Genomic DNA, 7,982 nt, shown 5'->3' on the forward strand with positions numbered 1-7,982 from the left:
CTAACTTTTTCAAATCGTGTACCCCTTAAAAAAGATTTTCATCGTAGAATATCTCCTTCCACTTAGTGCTATTAACGACCTGGGACATTTTTAAGAAATTAATTTAATTTTCTTCCTTATCTTAATAAAGACTGAGCTTTAAAGACAAAAATCAAAATATACAACAAATGTGAAAAGTGAGTGTTTTGGCAATGCTAGGAAAGACGACTAAATCTAACTAAAACTCTTTTTTAAACAATATTGTAAGAAAAAGAACATTGTGTAAGCTATTGCTCTAAGTCAGAATATAATCCTGAAACTAACTTGCATTCATTAGTTGGGCTAATTCCAGATCCAGAGTAAGAGAATATTTTCCATTGTTTTTTTTTTTTTTTTTTTTTTTTTTTTACAAATTTGCATGAACATTTATGGACAGAAAACTACTTATATTTATTAACAGAAAACTTAATACTTCACAATGAGATCCTTGAGCTTGTATGTTAAAGTTGAGCTTTTTATCACAGGTGCAGCCTTAAATATGGAGCTGCATCAAGTTTATTTTTATTTTTTGTTCTTGATAAATGCATAGGATAAAAATGTCCTCTCAATGAGTACTTAGCTTTCAATAGACAACAGACACTTCAGGACCTTATCATCGATGCCTTTATATTCTTTCATTGCTCATGTCCAGAACTCAGTAAAATTAGCATGTTTAAACTTAAAACGCAGTTCAAATTAATTGAAATATCAATTAATGCCTCTTTATCTGAGATTGACAAATTAATCACTTGGACGAATCCAATTACTGTTATTTCGAAATAAATTTTTACAACTAAGAACAATCAAAATAATAGTTACCATTCCTGAATCAGTAACAAATGGCTATTTTTTCCCGCTAACAATTTTTATTAAAATATATTTTTTAGATTATGATTTCTAATAGATGTAGTTTGTTCTTTATTAGGTTGCAGCTACCACTGCAACCATGATAAGAAATTGAGACTTGGTGGTACTTTTTTACTTGCAGATATTTGAACATTAATATAAATTAATTATAAAAATGTTAGTTTGGTTTTAGCTAGTGAACCACTGTAGCCCAGTATAATTAGGCAACTAACCCGCTTTAAGACGAACGAGACACTGGGATACTGACTACAAAATCTGTTTGTGTTCTTAGCATTGCAAATGAAACTCTCACAAATTAGAATATTACCTTTACTTACTACGCAAGTGAGAAAAACGGGTGTTTTCTCATCCTGATAATTCAATGCAGTGTGGCCATAAGGGGCGCATTTGCGCCATTTGGGTGCTTTATGTGGTGGTTCCTCATTGAATTTTTCAAATTGACACATTGCACCTATTTTGCGCAAATAAAAAAAATTCAGCGCGAAGTGGGCACATTTTGCTTTCACAATGACAAAACTCAAAATCTGTAAAGTTTAGTCTTTATTGACAACTTCCATTGCCAGATTCAGAAATCTGTCATTGAAGACAGATTTAATATTGTGAACCCCATTAGGATTTTCATATCGTGTTCCAGGCTCCAAGATGGAGATGACACCCAAAATTCTAAATTCCCACAGCGTGCATTATCGTTATTATGAAAACCAAACACAGTTTATATAATTAGGCAGTAAGTTTACCGCAGATGATTTCTGGCTCTTCATTCTCGGCGCAAACAAAAAGCTCCTCCCACTTATTTCTGCACTTGTTGGTTAGTGTCTATGCGTCAATCAATGAGAAATGGTTACAAAGTGCATTATTCGTTATTGCGAAAGCAGAAAAAAACTTGGTGAGCCAGCCAAGTGGTTTGCAAGTTTTCCATCTCACAGGTATGACTTAATTTATATACAAATTATGACTTATCATTCTATTATTTATATACATTGGGCTCAAATGATTGCCCTATGTAGGATTTTATAAGAAAGGGGGCGGAGGGTTGATGAAATTTTTAAAAATAAGGAATTTTTTTTTCTTCTAATAACTGGTGGAATAGGTGTGATGGTTTCAGGGGTGGAACTAGGATTATTTAGGAAGGTGGGTGCAAAATAGGTTGGTCCGATAAACTTACGTTAGGAGAAAGTTTAATTAATACAAACTTGCGTTAATTAGGTAAATTACACTACTTTCGACTACTTTAGGGGGGCACCCCTCGCCCCCCCCCCTCTGGTTCCGCCACTGGATGGTTTACCTTTGTTTTTCACGTCGTGATATTTATTTTCTACGATATTTATTTTCTTGATAAGACTAGTTTCGTTTTCAATCAATGTTTTCGTATGAAATGGGCAGACCTTTCTTGAACTTTAAACAATAAACATCTCTGTTTGAAAATCTTTGCACTTTATGAATATAGATAGCGATAAGGGTTCCTGATTGAGACCAATTTTAGGACTTGGGTTCTAATTATTGGTTGCTGTGGTAAATGTTGCCACAATAGCCCTATCCAAGAAAACACCAAATGTCTGTTAAGAAGTGTTTTTCATAAAATTCTTAGGTAGATTTCAGATAATTGAAGGACATCACACATTTTAGTGGCAAATCCAAAATTTTACGGCGCTTTACGCTAAAAAAGCTCCTATTACAGAATATTCTTCCAGGTTGTTTACCACAAAATAAATAAAACGCATTTCTTACTGCTGAGTCTGTATAATCTTAGACCTTTCACGGCACAATTTCCAAAATATTTCTAAAACTTTTTTTCTAACGGGGAACCATAAGAAATAATACATTTTTTTTTAGCAGCAAGTCTACATTCATGCCCACCACGTAATTTCCCTTTGAGAAAAAATTGATAAAACTTTTAAAACTGAAATATCAATGCGAAGCACCAAATATCAAGTTCAAGTTCATCAGCGGTCCAATTACCCAGGAACACGTATTTTGGCAGAAACTTTCTCAAAATGCCTTTGAAACCAACTTGAGACTTCGAAACCTATTTTTAATTCCTAAAAACATCTAATAATAACATTGCACTACTAATTACCGATTTTCATGTATGTATTAGAATAAATTAATTTAAAATTAGTTTCTTCAAAATTAGTGTTCCAACGTTGAAGCCAAGTTTCTCGTTCAAGAGAGATCTGACTGGTCTACCCGTGAAAAGATCTAATGTCGCTTATGTTTATACCGGTTTATACATTCTCTGGAGCAATCGCACCTCGGTCCGGGTTTTTATAATGGGTGAGATGGGGAAAGATCATACTGCTATTATATATACTGTGAACCAAATATGGGAAAGTGGGCAAATTTTGATAAAAAATACAGAAAAGAATGGAAAAAGCTGACTGAGCTAAAAGACTGGTTGAAACCTGTTGATAGTGACACTAATTTATCATAATACCCAGTATGTAAATCTACTTTTTAAACTGCACTTTTAACTCCACTTTTTAAAAAACTACATTTTTATATTTTTAATTCCAACTAGAAAAATAACTGAAATTTTTAAAATGAATTCTTTTTTTCTTTCGATTTAAGGAACTCGACATGTCATTTCCACTTTAAGGGGTCACTTGGCTGACAATAAGCGCCATGCAGAAGGAATGAAGCACAAAACAGAGATGAGAAGATTATTGCCGCGAGATGGAACATCTGCACTAGAGGCAGTTGGCAAGTACTCTTTCACTTGCTAGATTGGTAATGGAATATTGTATTCCTAAAGAGTTAACACATATCTATATATTCTTTTTAAAAAAAATTCTGGTTGAATACAATTGGCTTAGAACAGACTTAGGATTACTGCCCCTATATTTGATTCTTTACAAAGAGTTATAATATATATATATATATATATATATATATATATATATATATATATATATATATATATATATATATATATATATATATATATATATATATATATATATATATATATATATATATATATATATATATATATATATATATATATATATGTATATATACATGCTATTTATATTAGTATTATATCTGTTTATTTTTATTTATTTTAGAAATCAGTCAGTGAAGCTGAAAATGATCAATGCTGTTTTTCTGGGATTCATAGATGTTGTGAGCGCTACTGCATTAGCTTTGACAAATGCGCTTTGGGATTTCCTTGAGGAAACAAGAATCCAAGTAAAGAAATGCGTAGGGTTAGGCACTGATGAAGCAAAAAATATAGTTGGTATTCACAGTTCTTTATATACACGATTAGAGCTACCTCATCTATTGTCTTTCTAGATTGGTAATGGAATATTGTATTTCTACAGGGTTAACACATAACTATATATTCTTTTTAAAGAAATTCTGGTTGAATACAATTGGCTTAGAACAGACTTAGGATTACTGCCTATATATTTCATTCTTTACAAGGAGTATATATATATATATATATATATATATATATATATATATATATATATATATATATATATATATATATATATATATATATATATATATATATATATATATATATATATATATATATATATATATGGCATTTCCTTGAGAAACAAGGATCCAAGTAAAGAATTGTATAGGGTTAGGCACCGATGAAGTGAACAATATGGTTGGTATTCACAGTTCTTCATAAACACGATTAGAGCTACCGTCATCTATTGACTATATGCATCTGCAAACTTATACCTGGCTTTTGATGAGCCCAATGCGCCATTCTGTTTACCAGCAATCTTATACCCTACTAAATGAGGGGGCTAAAGATAGGAACATGGTACGGCTCTCATCCACTCTCTGGCTTTCACGATATAGAGCGGTAGAAAAGGTAATTGGTTCTTATCTTGAACTATCTTCGCATTTTGAGTGAGCAAGTATCACTGAGAAATTTTACACAGCCAGAATCCTCAACGATATTTACAAAGTTCAAGTAAACAAGCTGATTCTAAGCAAATTTGGGGTGCACATCAGCTCGCGGATGGACTACACCAACTGGAATGAGGGCACCTATCCCATGTTGGTGAAACGCCAAGCAGCTAACCAACTATTACTATTAAAATCGGAGATGGGGACGGCTTTAACATCCAATGGAGTGTTCCCCGATCCTAGAGTTTACTGTGTGGAAACACACAGCAAGGATTTAAAGCAGGCGTGCAAAAGGTTGCCTAAACACTTTGTAAAAAAATAATTTCGACTTAAATGTCAACAGAAACTGTGTAGATAGTTGTCTAGTGCCGAGAGCAAAAGTGCTAGCAATTCCCTCTCTACAGTATAGAAACTATACCGTTAGAGTGGAATAAATGCCATGTCATGCACATCCGACAAGGTCTGTGTGCTCGAGAATGTTGTAAAAGTACTCCCCCACGGCCACTATCGAAATTCAGATTGAATTGAATGTGGGGACTATCGAAACAAACTCGTTCTGGATGAATGCAATTAAATCAAAATTAAATTCGAATTATAGTACTTGGTGGGTGGTGGGAACAACATCAATTTCATCTCATTTTGCAGATGCGGCTATTGTGTACAGAGTCTGTTTTTCCGCACGGCCCCGTATCTTTTAAATGTTATAAATAGTCAGGTTTCTCTTCTTAGTCTAGAAATTTATTCAACTGTGCTGCTATTGTTCTTGCTGTATTCTAAGTTGTTTCTGTCAATAACTGAAAAATAGTGTGTGTTATTCGTGTTGTATTTTGGTAATAAATGAAAAATATTGTTCTGTTGATATTCGTGCTGTATTTTAATTTGTTTATGTCTAAAAAGGAAAAAATGTGTTTCTGTTGTTCTTGTTATTGACTAGGGAAATCTAAGGGAAAACTATTATTTAGTCATTACACAAGTATGGTTTACAGTAAGTTGTAGTCCGACTGTTGTCAACAGCAGCAGTATGCATCAATTTAAAATACCATTCAGGTCATTTCTGTGTGGCCCGTCTATGTCAGGCAAAACGACACTTTTAGCTAAAATAATTAAAAATTGTAATAAAATATTTTTGGAAAAACCAGAGAAAATTTACTATTGCTATAGTATTTGGCAAGAGTCATACGATCAAATAAAAGCTATTGCCACGTCCATGCCGATACAATTCATACGGGGACTTGACGTTTTCAATAGTATTGAACCACACTCATGGCTGATTATTGATGATTTAGCTGAATCAATTGAAAAGTTCTCACAGGAAATGCTACAACTTTTTACCGTTCGCATTCATCATCAACACATTTCCATAACCCTAGTTCTACACAGTCTGTTTCATCAGAGCAAGTGCATGAGAAACCTTGCTTTGAATTGCACCATCTATATTATCTACCGAGTTGTTCGTGATTCTAGCTCGCTAATAACTCTCAATAAGCAAATATATCCAGGTGCCCCCAAATTTCTATTTCAGCGTATAGCGTGATGATAAATAAGCCCTACGGGTAAATTCTGATAGATCTTAATCAGAATATACCCGAGGATTTGCGTGTAGTCACAGATATTTTCGACAAAGAAATTACCGTATATCTTCCGGTGAACAGTAGAAAAGGCTCTTAGTCGTCATCATGACATTGAAGAAACTACACGAAAATAGACACTTATTTTCCGTTCTAGTTACTTCAAAAACCCCACTTAGGCAAGCTATACTCAAACATGGCGTTGACAATGATTTCATTAATCTAATATCTGAACTTTGTTTAAGTTTTAACTGAGGGCAATGTACACTTGCCAGAAGATGTTAGACATCAGACAAAGCAACATCGTTCCGCTGTACGTGCCTGGGCTTGCAAAAACAAAGGAAAAATTTTTAAAAGAAAATGTCTCCTTCAAGCGGGTGGTAGCTTTTTTACACTTTTACTACCAATAATTGCAGGACTTGTAAATAGTTTTCTCTAGATGGCTAAATCCTATAATTTGATTCCAGTAGAAAATGTCCTCTCCCCCGTGGAACACTTAGAAGACAATCTAAGCAAATTCAATAATGATTTAAATATTACCGACGATGTAAAGCCAGTTTTACTTCAAGATGAACTGCGTCGTGTGGAGAAAAACAGACATTGTCGTGAGAGACCCAGTGTCACAGATCCCCCTAAACAGGACGCATCTCCTCAAGAATCTGCAGCACAATCGTAGGAGAAGGAATTGAATTCTATAGTGACATCAATTGGAAACCTCTTACCAGTGACCTATCGAGAAAAGAGTAAAAGAGTATTAACATATCTCATGTTGAAAAGTGGTGGTGATAATCAATTTCCAGTTGATAGCATAGGAAAACGAACTATTATTCAGGGACAAAGTTATCATCTACTTTATTTAATTTGCGATATGGTTACGAATCGTAAATGACTTTAATCGTTTGACAATAATCTATATACCTTTCTAAATGCATCAAAATTCCCCAAAAGTCTTATTGGCAATAGGCAATTCTAAAGAAATTAAGAGAATATAGTAGAGGTAACAGTCCTCTAACAACAACACCATTTAAAAAAGAAGTAGAGGAATAAGATTTTAATTCAATCTTGGAAAGTACTGGCACTCCTATTAGCGGCAGCAATAATTTGATATCACCGACGATGGCTTGAGAAAAGCGAACACGTATCGATATCAACTCATCGTCACAAGAACTACCCTCCATTGTGCAAAAGGGTAGTGGGCACGACACTACGTGTTTGCGTTTAAAATGGATGAAGGTTTAAAACATATCCATGAAAGTAATGGTGAAGTGGGAAGTTCAAGTTCCCCCAAAACGCTCTCTAAAGTTGCCTCTGATATAGGTGGCAGCATATTATAAAATGCAAAAGAGTGTCTAGAAAATGAACCGAGTTACACTCTGCATCGGAATCGTTGGCTTCGTGGCAAACAATATCGACAAACTAAATTTTTTTCCCTCTGCATATAATGCAAACTGATCTTTTAACTCTAGACGTGATTCAACGGCGTCACAATACACCCTAAAAATATATTCTAGTGGCAATCAGCGTCTTTATTCACTATGCATATCCCATTCCATTGCGAACAAAGAGAGGTGGTGAAGTTGTTCGGGCTTTAGAAAGTATTCTTGAACAAGATTGTTATAGAAAAATTCAATCGGATCTCGGTAGTGAATCAGC

The sequence above is a fragment of the Artemia sp. Qi Xiang Cuo genome, chromosome 8 (assembly GCF_049724085.1).
Source record: "Artemia sp. Qi Xiang Cuo chromosome 8, ASM4972408v1, whole genome shotgun sequence".
Taxonomy (NCBI): domain Eukaryota; kingdom Metazoa; phylum Arthropoda; class Branchiopoda; order Anostraca; family Artemiidae; genus Artemia; species Artemia sp. Qi Xiang Cuo.